This window comes from Salvelinus fontinalis, chromosome 22 (assembly GCF_029448725.1).
Source record: "Salvelinus fontinalis isolate EN_2023a chromosome 22, ASM2944872v1, whole genome shotgun sequence".
Lineage (NCBI taxonomy): Eukaryota > Metazoa > Chordata > Actinopteri > Salmoniformes > Salmonidae > Salvelinus > Salvelinus fontinalis.
This window is the reverse complement of record NC_074686.1, coordinates 6,134,543-6,150,666: the sequence shown is the minus strand read 5'-3', so window position 1 is coordinate 6,150,666 and position 16,124 is coordinate 6,134,543. Positions and strand designations below refer to the sequence as shown.

The following is a 16,124-nucleotide window of genomic DNA, read 5'->3' as shown; positions in this document are numbered from 1 at the left end:
ATGTCAAGTTTCGTTCCGCGCTGCATCCGTCACAATGCGTGGTCGTAGTATGTCAGTCCTCCAGAGTTCTCCAGTGTGCTGTCTCTTTAATGACAGGAAGCCTACGAGGACCACTGCTAGAGTGCGACGGAAGAATGCTCCCTCTATGTACTGCTACCCAGGACTTACCGTTAGTCCACACTCTAGCTTTAGAATATAAAGAAAGCAAGTTAATGGAATCGTCAGATATTTTCTAAGCAAAGGATTTACTAACATGAAAGACATAAAAATTTAAAAAATTTAAAAAAGTGAAAACGTACTGATTATTGGGAATAGACTGGTTAAAGGTAATACATCTTCAATTTTCTGTTCTGTAATCTTTTGCCTTGCAAAATTTTGTATACATCTTTATTTCAAAGCTCTGTATATTTTCATGGGTAACCTTCAAATTGGATTTTCAACAGGCAAGGGCAGATCAAGTTTTAATACTTAATGTGACTTTACAATTGGGTAAGGTACAGTATTGCGGGGAACAGAAATAATGATTTTGCAATGCAGTGCTCATTGAATTCAACTGGGAATGCAATCAACCAACAAATATACTTGTCGATAGGCTTGCCAAGAATTGTAGGCGAGGGAACTAAGCGAATGCACTCTCTATCAGGGGTTTAAGAGACAGATGCCTGTGGTGCATATGACTCCGCCACATCCTTTCCCTCCAACTTGTAAAGCCAGTCAGGTGTTTAGGCCCAGGACTATGGTTTCGCTGTGACGTTAATGAATTGTGAAGTCATCACTGATACCACTTGGCAACAGAAAAGATAAACTATCTCTCTGAAATGAATACACGAGTCAAAGAAACAAACTCTACATTCGGGAAAAGCAGCCCTGCAGTACTTTTCACAATAATGTGACTTTACGAGGAGATTAGGAGGGCCAATCTATGATGAATTGCTTAAACACACAATCGTTTATTTTTGTCTGTAAAATGTTGGCACAAAGTGAACAAATAATTGCACGTAGTGCACAATAGATTTGATCGTTTTCTCTGGAATTGTGGGATTCATTTAACTGAACATCATTAATACCCGTTAGCATGCTGTGCTCTCTGCTCACTAGTAATTGTAGCACCATCTTTAAAGCTATTGGGGCTTTAAAGTTTCTCAACGGTATTACTGCTTTTCATCTACCTCCGAAATGTATTCTTACCACTCATCTGGTTGTGAGAAACGGTCGTTCATTATAAATGACCCAACATTTCATTCCAATGAACTGTTGATTGAGTTTGTAGTTAGGAAAGTAGTAGAGATGTTATTCCTTCTTACTGGATGTTGTATCTCACACTAGTAAAGCACACACATAGAGGTGTGTACATATCAATTCCCAAATAAATGGTTGGCTTTTGCTCAGAAACTCCACACGTCACTATGCATCACTCGGTTTATCTCGTATCTGGGAAGAGGAATTTCAGTACTAACAACGGCTCTAAACGTGAGATACGCTGTGGGCTGTAAATGGTTGTGGGAATAATGACCTCTATAAATTAAGAAAAACTATTGGCATGCAAAAGATTGTTCAGTGGAGAAAAATGACATCACATAATGAGGACCATGACTATACATTGTAAAAAAATATATATATTACGTTGATTCAATGTACAATTGTAACGCAAGCAGTTGCAATAGGATTGTGAGTTTGCTCAACAAAGTAACATTGAAGTTAATTCAATGTACACATTGTAAGTCAACCAGCTGCTTTAGGATTGTGAGTTTGCTCAATATTTGGGCACATTTGGCCTTATAGCTGAACCAACTTTGAGCAGAGTTTGAGTACATACAGTGGGGCAAAAAAGTATTTAGTCAGCCACCAATTGTGCAAGTTCTCTCACTTAAAAAGATGAGAGAGGCCTGTAATTTTCATCATAGGTACACTTCAACTATGACAGACAAAATGAGAAAAACAAATCCAGAAAATGACATTGTAGGGTTTTTAATGAATTTATTTGCAAATTATGGTGGAAAATAAGTATTTGGTCAGTAACAAAAGTTGATCTCAATACTTTGTTATATACCCTTTGTTGGCAATGACAGAGGTCAAATGTTTTCTGTAAGTCTTCACAAGGTTTTCACACACTGTTGCTGGTATTTTTTACCCATTCCTCCATGCAGATCTCCTCTAGAGCAGTGATGTTTTGGGGCTGTTGCTTGGCAACACGGACTTTCAACTCCCTCCAAAGATTTTCTATGGGGTTGAGATCTGGAGGCTGGCTAGGCCACTCCAGGACCTTGAAATGCTTCTTACGAAGCCACTCCTTCGTTGCCCGGGTGGTGTGTTTGGGATCATTGTCATGCTGAAAGACCCAGCCACGTTTCATCTTCAATGCCCTTGCTGATGGAATGAGGTTTTCACTCAAAATCTCACAATACATGGCCCCATTCATTCTTTCCTTTACACGGATCAGTTACACGGATCAACTTTAAGAGGAGCCTCTTAAAGGTTTTTTTTGCAGAAAAACAGCCCCAAAGCATGATGTTTCCACCCCCATGCTTCACAGTAGGTATGGTGTTCTTTGGATGCAACTCAGCATTCTTTGTCCTCCAAACACGACGAGTTGAGTTTTTACCAAAAAGTTATATTTTGGTTTCATCTGACCATATGACATTCTCCCAATCTTCTTCTGGATCATCCAAATGCTCTCTAGCAAACTTCAGACGGGCCTGGACATGTACTGGCTTAAGCAGAGGGACACGTCTGGCACTGCAGGATTTGAGTCCCTGGCGGCGTAGTGTGTTACTGATGGTAGGCTTTGGTACTTTGGTCTCAGCTCTCTGCAGGTCATTCACTAGGTCCCCCCGTGTGGTTCTGCGATTTTTGCTCACCGTTCTTGTGATCATTTTGACCCCACGGGGTGAGATCTTGCCTGGAGCCCCAGATCGAGGGAGATTATCAGTGGTCTTGTATGTCTTCCATTTCCTAATAATTGCTCCCACAGTTGATTTCTTTAAACCAAGCTGCTTACCTATTGCAGATTCAGTCTTCCCAGCCTGGTGCAGGTCTACAATTTTGTTTCTGGTGTCCTTTGACAGCTCTTTGGTCTTGGCCATAGTGGAGTTTGGAGTGTGACTGTTTGAGGTTGTGGACAGGTGTCTTTTATACTGATAACAAGTTCAAACAGGTGCCATTAATAAAGGTAACAAGTGGAGGACAGAGGAGCCTCTTAAACAAGAAGTTACAGGTCTGTGAGAGCCAGAAATCTTGCTTGTTTGTAGGTGACCAAGTACTTATTTTCCACCATAATTTGCAAATAAATGAATTAAAAATCCTACAATGTGATTTTCTGGATTTTTTCTTCTCATTTTGTCTGTCATAGTTGAAGTGTACCTATGATGAAAATTACAGGCCTCTCTCATCTTTTTAAGTGGGAGAACTTGCACAATTGGTGGCTGACTAAATACTTTTTTGCCCCACTGTAGCTCAAATTCTTGTCCTTTTGAAGTCCAATCAACTCGCGGAATAAGGCTGATTAAGCAAGTTTTTTTTACAGTGTAGGACTACTGTAAGGTCACCCTGAGTAAAAAGGAGTCAGATGAAATCACATGGACATTGAATCCTACTGGTTTTATCTTTGTTCAGTAGACTTCAACAGTCCGTGATGGTACTATATAAACAGTACGGCAGCAATTGTAGACTGAATTCTAGACTTAATGAGACCGCTGGAATAACTTTTCCTCAAACGTAAAAATGGTAGTGTGCGAAAGCATCTGCCATCACCACGAATACCGTCGCGTTTCTTCCCCGACACATTTGCGTTCTCTGCAGACCTCTGACATTTACTCATCTTAAGCGAGAAAGACAAGGGGGTAAAAACAAAGGGGGGAAAATCCTGCATCCAGCATGTCTTCAAAATTCTGAAAGAACAATATGCAATAATCTTGTCAACAGTAAAGTTGATTGATAATAGAAGTTACAGTAACCGGACGACACCAACATAATAAGAATTAGAGGGGACGTTTTAAGAGGCAGCACACAGTGATAATTCAGCCCAATTATGGAGGTGCGGGAACATCAGGATGCTATTAACATTTTTCATCCGACAGAAGATTAAGAGTCCCCCAGCCAGTCTATCTATCTTAATCACGTAAGCCTTGACTGCTTGTCAAGAGGAGAGTTGTCCCTAATGCTACTCCAGCCACCCCTGATGAAAGAATCCACAAAGGATACCACACACTCCTCAATGCATGCGAGCTTAACTGTTGGGGGGGTGGATGCAGCAAGCAGCTGTTCGGGAATTATTAGGCCGTCCCAATCATTCCCCTCCGTGGACGTCTGGTCGGCCCAGGGAAGAGCAGGCACTGATAGCATTCCTGCCCAGTCAAAGGTGGCTTCTGTTTGTCCAAGGATTACTTCCCCAGCAGGCCTGTAAAGAAGGGGGAATTGGACCAGATTGCCTGTGATCTTTGTGTATTTGTTGCTGGAAAGTAGCCATTTAATGCATCCCCGCTCCATTCCATCACTGCCTGGTTTGTGAACGTGTGCACGGTCAGTTGTAGAAGAGAGATCGTCGAGTTTCGCCTTTTGAAAAAAAAAAAAAACATGAAATCAAAGTGAAAATAACTTAGGGCGAGATGTTTCGTATCGCTCACCTGATCACTTCCAGATGCGGTCAACGTTTGAATGATATAAATCGGCTACAGGAGAGATACACTCAAGATCCTCTTTCCACTTCCTCAATATTTCAAGGACAACTCAAGTCATTGAAACTTGGACCAAGGTCCATTTCAAGGAGCCCCCCCCAAAACAATCCGGCTCCTCGGGAGTGAAAGTGATAGAACTTCACACGTTCACTTTAGTGCAGAGCGTAGAAAGGGTTTCAAACCAATGTTTCTTCAGAGGGAGGCATTGCCAGAATAAGCGGTTGAAGTTAAAAGAGGAGAGACAATATCAGTGTTCACAGTGCTATCCCTGTGAAATTCCCATTGCTCTGCCTTTAAACTGAACATGGTTAGTGTGATCAGGATGCACAACATGGGTAGTTCCTAGTTTCCCTTCACCTCTTGGGGTTAATACAGCCAAAGGGTGAATATTTCTTAATGCCATCAGAAGGCCACACCGCCTGCCTAAAGAGCCAAGGAAAGACTAAGCTATTTTAGGGGTGACTTCCTCTGTATCAAAGCTTCTTTTTGCAAATAATGCGGGCCAAAACTAACAAATCGGACGATGCAGCGAGCTAGTGGACGCACAACAGACTGAGAAGCGCTTCCTTCCTGTCCCTTGCGGAACTTGCAAGACCACGGAAATAGCAGAAGGGGCTGTTGTACTCTGCTACTGCTTCCATAAATTAATCTTTGCCTCACTTGCACTAGCAGAGAAGGTGAAAAGAGAACAGAGCTTCTTTACAGCATGTCAAGGGGATATATAAGGAAGTCCATTACGGCAATGTCACAGTATTCCCACATGGATGTGAACGTTGAGGCCGACATGGTTATTGTTCTTTTCAGGAAATGGGCATTTAGTATGTTTGTCACGGTCAATATGGCAGCTCACTTAGTTTCAAACTCTTTTTCCAGAAATCGTATTTCATTGTGGTCATTAGCTTCGAACCTGTTAGAACTTTTGATATTGGGCAGAAAAGTATTTTTAACTCTACGCCATGGTTAGGCAACCAAAATGAATCGGGGAGTTAATGAATGCCCACGGTCTTGAGAGTCTCTCCAGTGTCTCTTGAGTCTCTTGAGTCTCAGTGTCTCTTCCATCATTAATTTCAATGAATAACCCTCCAGTGGGCACTTTGCACAGGATTTATCGAGCTTTAATTGCAATACTATTTTTGTATTTGCTTAGGAGTGCCAGTCATTTGTCATACACCGCTCAAATACATTTTACTTACTGCCCTGCACTCACCAGCATATGTGTGAAATCAATTGAGAACGTCCTGTATTATGTTTGGGTTTCCTTGTGCCCCGAGTATATTCATTTCTTCAATGGAACACATTTTTCTTCCTGGGATTACCACAGGTATTATACATAAGAGTGAGTGTGCTGCAGCATGTCACTCAGGTGCTATAGATAGCTTTACCATAGGCCTATACTATACGTCAGGGGAACTGATATTTGGATACTTCCGTTCTCAATGACATTTGACCTTGTTTTGAATAATGGCTAAGTATGGTGTGCCTGTATAAGGAATTAACATACCTTGGGTGGCAGGTAGCCTTGCGGTTATGAGCGTAGGGCCAGTAATTGAAAGGCCGCTGGTTCAAATCCCTGAGCCGACTGGGTCAAACATTTGCCGATGTGCCCGTGAGCAAGGCAATTAGCCATCATGGCTCCTGTAAGTCCCTCTCGAAAAGAGTGTCTGCTAAAGTCTCAGTCGCTACGCTCGTCTTTAGAAGTTATAGCTCGCAAGCATCGCCAAACGTACAGCATACAGTGCGAAGCCTGTATGGGTGAGTGATTCTGACCCAAATATAAGATAGTAGCCATTGTGGAATATTATACAACACTATAAAAATGGATTGTTCAGTCAGTGGTCCAGTAAATGCTGCTATCTCAGTGTACTACAACATATCGTTGAAATCCAGCTGTGATTAGAAAGAACCCAGTGGTATATCACTGCTTTCTATTATTTATATAAGACATAGACTATAACTCATGTCATAATTTCTCTGGCTTGTTAAGTTTCTGTCATATTTCTCTGAACTGTCCATCGGGGAGCCCGTTCGGGTTCATTTCAGCCCTGTAAAATTCCACGAGGCCCTACAAGACTCTGCCTTTATATAAATGTGTACCTTCAAATTTAACAGCTGTGTTTTCTTCCAGGGACAGCGATCACAGGAAAGATATGTAGGCCTATGCTTTCTATTTCTGTTTACTGGCATGCGGCGGGAATAGAAGGAACGTACAGTAATGTTATGCCGTTATTTCTTCCTAACTTTTTTCGGGTCCAGACAGTCTTCCAGCTCACTGCAGCATTTATCCTCTACAAATTCCATTGGAATCCTGTTCCATCTGACAATTATTCATCTGAGAGATAAGACTGACCTGCGTGGAGTTCGGGGAAATTCCCGAAGCATCCCAAAACACTGCCATTGAGCCCTACTCCCCTTAGAGGTTGTGTCCTACAGATGTTGCATTGTGAGTGGTTGCTTTTGTCTGTCAGCACTGGGGCCACTTGCCAAAGTTCCTAAGGACACCATTTCACCTCATTTGAGAGTTCAGCTTCTTCAACTTTTCCATGATTACAAATCAAAACATCACAACTGGTGATGAAAAAAAGCAATGGAATAGTTTCTGTCAAATCGAGAGGCTTTGAATAAACAAACAGAAAAGCAGATAAATAACAAGTAATGAAAGCATCCGCCGTGTGGGGAAACAAATGAAGAGAAGCAAGTGAAGGTGGGGAGAGAGGGAAAGAGTGTGGGGGAAACAAATGAAGAGAAGCAAGTGAAGGTGGAGAGAGAGGGAAAGACTGTGGGGGAAACAAATGAAGAGAAGCACGTGAAGGTGGGGAGTGAGGGAAAGAGTGTGGGGGAAACAAATGAAGAGAAGCACGTGAAGGTGGGGAGAGAGGGAAAGAGTGTGGGAGATATTGGGTAACAAATAAGCAGTTTCACTCCCTCACAGCCGGAGTTGGATCAGTAGATGAAGAATAGATGAGTTTTCCTTCTCTTACTCTGTTCTTGTTGTGATCTGGGCCAATCGCACATCAGGATTCAATGTCACACTTTGCAATAACCTCAGTCATTTCTTTGTTCTGCCTTTGGTGTTGGTAAGGCTTAGGGAAAAGTTGCTCGATGAATAATTCTTTGTAGTCCATATCTCATGATATATTAACATACGGTCTGGAACTGCACAACACGGTCAGCCACTCACATCTCCTTCCAGAGCGGTGGGTGGATTTGTCTTGTGTGTGGGACGTGTTTGGGTCCCGGGTTAACGGTTTAGAGCTGTGATCGGCGTGGCACCTCATCCACACCCCTCACACACACACACACACACAGACACAACATAGGAACAGCTCTGGAGAATGTCTTAACCCTGTCCAGCACTGTGTTTGCCTTGTCTGGGACTCAAGCCAGGTTTCTCACATTCCACACAATACCAGGGCTGTGGCTGGCAGATCCAACTGGAGATGACTGGTGAGATGTCGATAGTGTGCTTGCCCCTCCCCCCATTCCCCCTTTTCTTCCCTGTCACATCATTTTCGAACTCTGCTTAAAATAGGAGTCAAAGGTCAATCCACCTTTACACCCTGACCTTTTAGAGAATAACTGTACTAAATGTAGTCTCAATTACCCTTATGATAGAGCCCTAGCAAGCTTTGTTGGGTCAGGATAAAACTGACCTCTTGTACTATGATACTGTAAGTGTTTCTAGTAAATTGCAGGGATAAAGAGATCGTTTCAACAAGAGGTGCAACTGTTGTCGAGGGTCGAAATTCAGTCACTACCAGACTGATGCAGACCACGACCAGAGAATCACCCAACAAGACAGCCCCAGAACACATGCCTGTAGCTGGAAAACGAATGGAGCTTGACGCCTGTTTACTCATAAATGGGTGCAGATGTTTGTTTGAGTGGACTTTGCTGCCAGTGGGAGCTGCAGGCTGGGTTTGCGTGGGTTAATCCTCAGCAGGTCTGGAGTGGTTGGGTTTGGATGGACTGGAGGAGCAGGAGCTGAGATTCAGTCTGACTAATGGTGGTCCATAGATGGTCAGGTGGGATCTGCCTCTGTCGGCCCCCAGAACTCATTCATTGAGCTTGAAACATTATGCATTAAGTTCTCAAACTTCTTCATGTATAGTATTGTATGTCATAGTGTCAATCTGCATACTAATATAGCGTTATAGCGTTTTTACCTATTCATGACATTTCAATAATGCTATATTGTAGGTGACTACTGGTAGTCACATTTTTCCAATGTAAGAGGAATCATTGCAAAAATTGGGCTCTCAAATATTACATAATGATTTTGGAGTATTGTATTCTATAGCATACTATAATATGGTAACGTTAGTCTAGCGGAAATGATCCCTGAGCATCCCTTATACTTCAGCTCAGCTGGGGGATGATGGTCCTATAGTACTTGTCTTTGGGGTGCGCTGGTTTCGATCATTTGCTTGTCACTGTGTGTATACACACTTCTTTTGCACTTCAGTCTGAGAAAGCAAAAATAAACAGAGGTCCAGCCAGATGAAAGCCTAGGGATAAGACTACATTGTGCTGCGTATGCTCTGGTCCTCTGCTGCTCCGCTCGGGGCCCTCTGAGGAGTCAGAGCTGTAAGTGACTGGAGAGGACCGCGCTGGGTTATGAGGATGTTACAGGGTTCAAACCGAGCTCTACTGTTCAGGTCTGGTCTGGTCTGCCTGGGGATATTCCATATGATATGACTATGAGCTTCCACAGCTCCAAGGGTTGGGTTTTGCTTGAAAGTAACTGCTTTCTCTCCATGTTGACATGTGGATTGCAGATTAGAAGAAAAAAAAACGTATTATTATTATTATTCATAGTTATTACTTTACACAACATGATCTCTGGGTTGTTGGTTAGGATTTGAAACGAGCTATACAATTGCAGGAACAATGGCATATCTTATGATTTGTGACTTTTTGGATTGTGTAAATACTGAACATTATAGACATTTCAACCTATGAAAAGAGACACACTGCCTCAGTGGCCGTTAGCATCCATTTTCCCTTCGTTACACTGGTATGACCTGAGGTCAGACCAAAGCAGTTCCATCTGGTGAGGGCTACTGTACCTCTTCCTGCTGCTTTGTTTTCATTACACTGTTGTTCAGTAGGCACCGCAACCGAGGGAAAAAGGCCTGTTTCCAGTGACCCCCCCCCCCGCTGCGCCCCTCCACCCCATACTGCCCCGGGGCACGATGACGACCGCTGTCAGCACAGACGCATGACATCAAAGCCCCCTGTCCAGAGTCCAGACTCACACAGCTGCAGATGATACATGGTCCAGTCTAGCTGTGAGATGGGGATGAGGAGGCAAAGAAGGAGTGTCTCATCATTTAGACCTGATGTAACAGTGTGGCTGTGTGATGTATCCATAGCAAAGGAGGGAAGGGGGGCCCCGGTTTTGACTTGGGAGTTTATATAGGAGGTTTTTCTGTTTGCGAGGGTAACCCTGGATGACTTGAGAGTCTCGAAATTATCGCCTCTTCACTTAGCGGGATGCTAGGGGGAAAGATAGACGTGGACATGACGCTGAATGTAACAAAACCTGGCATTAAATGGCAGTTACATTTGAATAGAAGAAGCATCAGCTCTGATAGATGTTTAGCTGACACTGGCAGGGAGGGAATATCGTGGTTATTATCATGTGATGAGAAAGGCCTACTATATTCACAAACTTTGAGAGTGCACACATACCAACTGTATTATGGCTTCCTTGAGGCAAACTAATTCCATCTATGTCTGAAATGTGCTGGCAGAGATAAAGATACCCCAAATGTTTGGATCTAATCACCCACGTCCCGTGGGTTGATATTCCTCTGTGTTCTACGGCAGATTGAAACGGCAGTGCCGGAGGGTTCACTCAGCCATAATCGGCCGCGTTCCTACTTGGAGGAAGCCCAGTGGAAACGTTCCCATGTTTGAGAGAATGACAAGCTCAATTCCTCTGAAAACTAGAGAACTAGGGGTCCAGTACCAGGGCAGTTGAATTTGTTTCGTTGTTTGGTTTTGTTTCTCCGTTCCCATGTCTTGGATGAATGCATATGTTTCCTCTCCCATACGTCCAGATACACATCATTAATTGGGGTCATTTGAGGGCCTGCTTTGACATAAGAGAGCTCCTTGAAACTCAAGGATCTGTGAAAATAGACATCCACACACAATCAAGGATGCAAAATATTTATTTTCTCTCTTGATGAATTCACATGAATGATGCTCAGTGACCTGAGCTCAACAGAAGGAAGGAAAACAGCAATATATGGTTATTACTATAATAGCCTATCATTCAATGATATTATGAGTTATTAATAGAATTTTACTGTTCTTGATCTAGTTTTTCGGACCGGGTGAAAATACAAATGTATTACTATACATGGGGCAAGTATAGAAAACTCAGTAGTAAAGGATTTTGGAGATTCATCAGTGTGTTGCTACTGGAATATGGTCATATAAGATAGCCAAATAATCCTTGTCTAGACCAACTCTAAAAAATCATTTGCAGAATCTTGATTGTAATAACAAGCAAGCCTTCCACATCACAGCACCCGAATCTGAAAGAGAAATGTAAACATTTCTGTTGGACGAGATCCCTGCGGCCGTTCAGAGAGGAGAGCTGAAATTCAAAGCAAACACTTTCTCCGTCCCTCTTGTCATATTTCGAGTAAGTTCATGTTTATAAGACAGGATATCAAAAATTAATTGCTTCTTGGTTATGTTAACTTATTTTGGGCTTTCTTGTGAAATTGGCTCCGAGCTTAAACGTTTTACCCGTCTGTACATTTTTAGTGGCGCGTTACCTTGGTTGCCGAGGATGTGTTTGGTTTAATACATGATACCAACTGTTGAAGACCTTGAACTGATGTGTGAGATCTCTCCGACATGGGTTAATAATACATGTCTAGTAGATGGATAGGCAAAGGACTCGAACCAGATAAATGATTCCAATCACAGAAGAATTAATGTATCTGATGGATGAAGTAAGATTCAATTTCCCATAAAGAACAGAAAACTGTTGGCAGTTATGTTCAGATTTAGTTTTACTTTTCTCAGGCTTTTTTTCCATTTATTAAACGTTTGACCTTTGTCTCTACAAACGTTTGAATCCAGTCATGCAAAATGTTCCTCTCCAAGGGAATGACCTATATTTTGCATTACTAAAACATACAAATATATTTTGTGCGACTCAAACATAAATACATACCTTTGACTTAATACTTTACATGTCCCACCAAGGAATATGCTAATTGTATCAAGTCTGGATTCAATTATTCAGTACAAAGATAAATAAAGTGTTGTATAATTGATATTTTGATCAAACGTGCTCTCTATACGTTTCTCGTGATCGTTTTGTGTACATAATTGTACTAATGGATTTTATGTAGGATACCTCCAGGTATTGAAACATGCACTGGCTGCTCTGTGCTTGCCCTTCACAGAAATGCACTGTAGTTTAAACACAATAATTCAGGTATGAGCTGTTACACAACAGTAATACATGCCAACCTACACGCTCACTTCGTTACACCCCAGTAGGCCACCTTGTCATCCACAGGTCCAAGCTCCAGAGCTTCAGTGATCGGCCCTTCTCCAGGGTTTCTTCTAGGCTCTGGAACTCCCTCCAGCAATCCATGACTCTGAGTCCATCACCATATTTCTGCCCCTCCTAAAACCCCACCTTTACGACATGGCCTACCCTTACCCCCCCCCCCCCTCCTGGTAAATGGGGAAGAGATTTATTGTCTTAAATCAAATTGATAAAATTCTGAATTTTCCACATTAGTTCCTGAAAATGACATTTGTTTTTGATCATTTCAAATATTTAACGCTTTCCTTACAAGGCTTCAGTGATGAGTCAAAGCACTGGACTTCTATTCCAGCTGACCAGGGGCCTATTGATCGATTCCCATTCTGTCACGTTAAGGCAGAGGACGTGAGAGAAAGAAAGAGAGAGAGAGATAGAGAGTGAGAGCGAGAGCGAGAGTGAGAGCGAGAGTGAGAGTGAGAGTGAGAGTGAGAGCGAGAGTGAGAGCGAGAGAAAGAGAGAGCGAGAGAGAGAGAAGTAGCGTCACTATTTGGTAAATGCCTGGTAGCTAGCTGTGAGGGTAAAGGATGTAGAGGAAGTTTGAATTCAGTCTGAGTCACTCTCCTAATTCATATCGTCTCATTTTGAATGGAAATAATCCTGTTAGATAAGTCAATTAAATTGGAAAATCTGCATTTGCCCAAAAGCATAAAAATAGGAGCCAATTGGAATTTGGAAGTCCTTATTTTCCTTACTGCACAATATTCTAAATCAGATAGATTTTAGGGAGTTTTGGAAACAAAAGAAAACGCCAAGTCTTTAGAGTTTTCACCAGTGGGCACACTTCTCACTTTTGTCAATTTGTTGAGCCTAGGAGCTTTTGATGGACAGAAAGTGATATATTGGCTCTACTTGACAAATGATTTTGGGCTCTGGTTGTATATACAATGATTTGGGTTGGAGATGGTTGGTTTGGTTTCAGGCTGTGTACACAAGACTAACTATGTCCTTGGAAAAGGATAACGAAATCAACACAACACAACAGCATCCCGACAGAAAGGGAGAGAAACAGAGAGGACAGCTTTGGGTCCTGGCAGTGGACTGGTTGGATAGAGTGCGACTCCCATTGGACTCTGGTCAAAAGTAGTGCACTACAGTATATAGGGAATAGGGTGCCATTTCGTTTTGGTACATGGCAGTCACACTCTGTCCATGAATGAGTTAAGCCCTGGAATCAGCACCCAGAGACAGAGACAGAGACAGAGACAGAGACAGAGACAGAGAGAGAGAGAGAGAGAGAGAGAGATATGCCTGGTATCTAGCTGTGAGGTAAAGGTTGTAGAAGTTAACTTTGATTTCAGCATGAGTTACTCTCCTAATTCGTATCCTCTCAGTATCTCACTCACTGTCTCAAAGTGACTTATCTACAAACAACCCACTACATTTTGGCTGAAGCTGGGGCAATGAGACAGAGTTATATTCCATATGTATGCTGTCTGTAAAGAATGATATGCAAGCTCAATTTAAGCAACTCATAAAAGTCCTGGGCATTGAGTTAATTTTAACCACAGGTTTCAGAGAGCGTATTAAATCACCCCTTCACTGTCCTTTGGCGATAAGAAGGCGTTAGCACATTTGCTGGCATCAGTCTCAAGGTGCCCTGTGCTGTAGAGTGAGGTGCTAATCGACAGTAATAGCTCCTTTACAATATCCACTTGAGGCTTCTCAGATGGTTGGGGCCCGTCAGTGGGAAATGTATCCCAGACACCCACAGAGCCAGAGATAAGCTAGGCTACAACAGAGCACATACGGTCTGTTATTATTATTATTTGACCATGCTGGTCATTTATGAACATTTGAACATCTTGGCCATGTTCTGTTATAATCTCCACCCGGCACAGCCAGAAGAGAACTGGCCACCCCTCATAGCCTGGTTCCTCTCTAGGTTTCTTCCTAGGTTTTGGCCTTTCTAGGGAGTTTTTCCTAGCCACCGTGCTTCTACACCTGCATTGCTTGCTGTTTTGGGGTTTTAGGCTGGGTTTCTGTACAGCACTTTGAGATGTCAGCTGATGTAAGAAGAGCTATATAAAGACATTTGATTTGATTTGATTACAAACTGGGGTGTTCGAGCCCTGAATGCTGATTGGCTGACAATTGTGTAACAGACCGTATACCACGGGTATGACAAAACATTTGTTTTTACTGCTCTAATTACGTTGGTAACCAGTTTATAGTCGCAATAAGGCACCTCAGGGGTTTGTGGTAAGGGTTGTATCCAGGCACTCCGCGTTGTGTCATGCTTAAGAACAGCACCCGTAGCCGTGGTTTATTGGTCTTATACCACAACCCTCGGACCTTATTGCTTAAATATACCACGGCTGTCAGCCAATCAGCATTCAGGGCTCGAGCCACCCAGTTTATAAAGGGCAATAATGCACTCTCTAGAATGCCCTTCAAGCCAATCAGAAAGGAGTATTCAACAATGCCATGGTATAAGTAAGCAACAAGCAATGTGTAAATCAATCACACAACCTTTACCACCTTTCTACTCATGGCTCTGATAATGATCCACAGTCCAGGTAAGAGGTTAAACCTGACACCACAGTTATGGCTAACCTTGACGGATTTGGAGTGACCCTCAGCCGATGGGCTGCGTGTGGAGTTTAACCAAGTCCTCCAGCTGCTGCTAAGCCAAGCTGAACTGGTCCCAAACATGGTTCCTCTGACTCAGATAATAGCCAAGATTCCTCTCTAACGAACGTGAATTTCGATAAAGAGTGATCCATTGGCCTACAGCTATTTGTATTTGTTTGCTGTATTTAGATGGAACATATATATATATATATATGTTTTTTGTAGTTTCCATTCAAATTACATTGCATTGCTTCAAATTGAATTTGAGTGCATTTTTTTGGATGACTTATGTTTTTTGTCTGGTCAGATGTCATGAAAATCAGACTTTGGCATTTAACCAATCCTCATGAGAGTGGAGCGCACCAGCACTGCATGCATATCATGCACTTTTATGTATTTCATCATCGCTTTCCCAATTCCCGACAAGGGTCTGCCTCTCTACTCACTTTCTACCACTGAAGGACACTATTTACTTTCTCCTGCTTTCTAATCCTCTGCTGTTCACTCTCTGGAAAAGCACAGCCAAATAACTTAATTAACACCCACATTGGGCTACTTTGCTTCTTCCCATGTTGTATTTTTACATGATGGGCCGTGTTTGTGTAATCTTGTTTCTCCTTGGTACTTTCCGTTTATGACCCTCGCCAGATTGAGTCCTGAGTCAGGCACATTCCCTGGGAGACTGGCCATATGTCGATGAGCGCTGAGCTTAAGTTTCTGGAGGGCCACCGGTGTCACTCCCACCGGGGTCTCTCAAGGTGACTTACGCGGGGTGCAAGCAAGGCATATCAGACATTTACACAGATTCGTTTTAACGGATTGGAAAACTGCTATAAAGAGTACAAGCTGCTCGTGAAGCATTGAAGAGTACTACAGTATATCACCATTAAAGGCACGGGTCTCCAAAGATAAATACTTGCCATCTAAGTCGTGCAATGAGCCTGAGGTTATCGATTCAGACTGTTTCAATACGTCATATTATCGGTGTTCCAGACCATGTAGGTTCCAGACTCTTCATGTTCTTTCCAAACTCCCGTACCCTAGTGTGACACTTAAATCAGTCTGTTGTACTTCACAGCCAAAGCAGCTCTATTGTATCTGAAAGTGGGCCTGAAACTATGCTACACTTAGCTTTTATATGAACACCAAGTCAGGGATATTGCACGGAAAGGCTATTTCCACATGGCAGACATTTTCTGATGGCTGATGGGTAGAAAGATGTCACAGTTTTAGGATTGATCTGTCTCTGCTCTGTCTGTGTTATTGTACTGTATGTTCACAAAACGTTGAAATCCATCCTT

General features: G+C 42.6%; 1 protein-coding gene across 2 annotated transcripts in view; it reads left to right on the top strand.

The window, feature by feature from the left end:
* The window catches only part of angpt1 (angiopoietin 1), a 57,548-nt gene that overhangs the window by 1,579 nt on the left and 39,845 nt on the right, over positions 1-16,124 (top strand). The gene's annotated exons all lie outside the window — the stretch shown is intronic.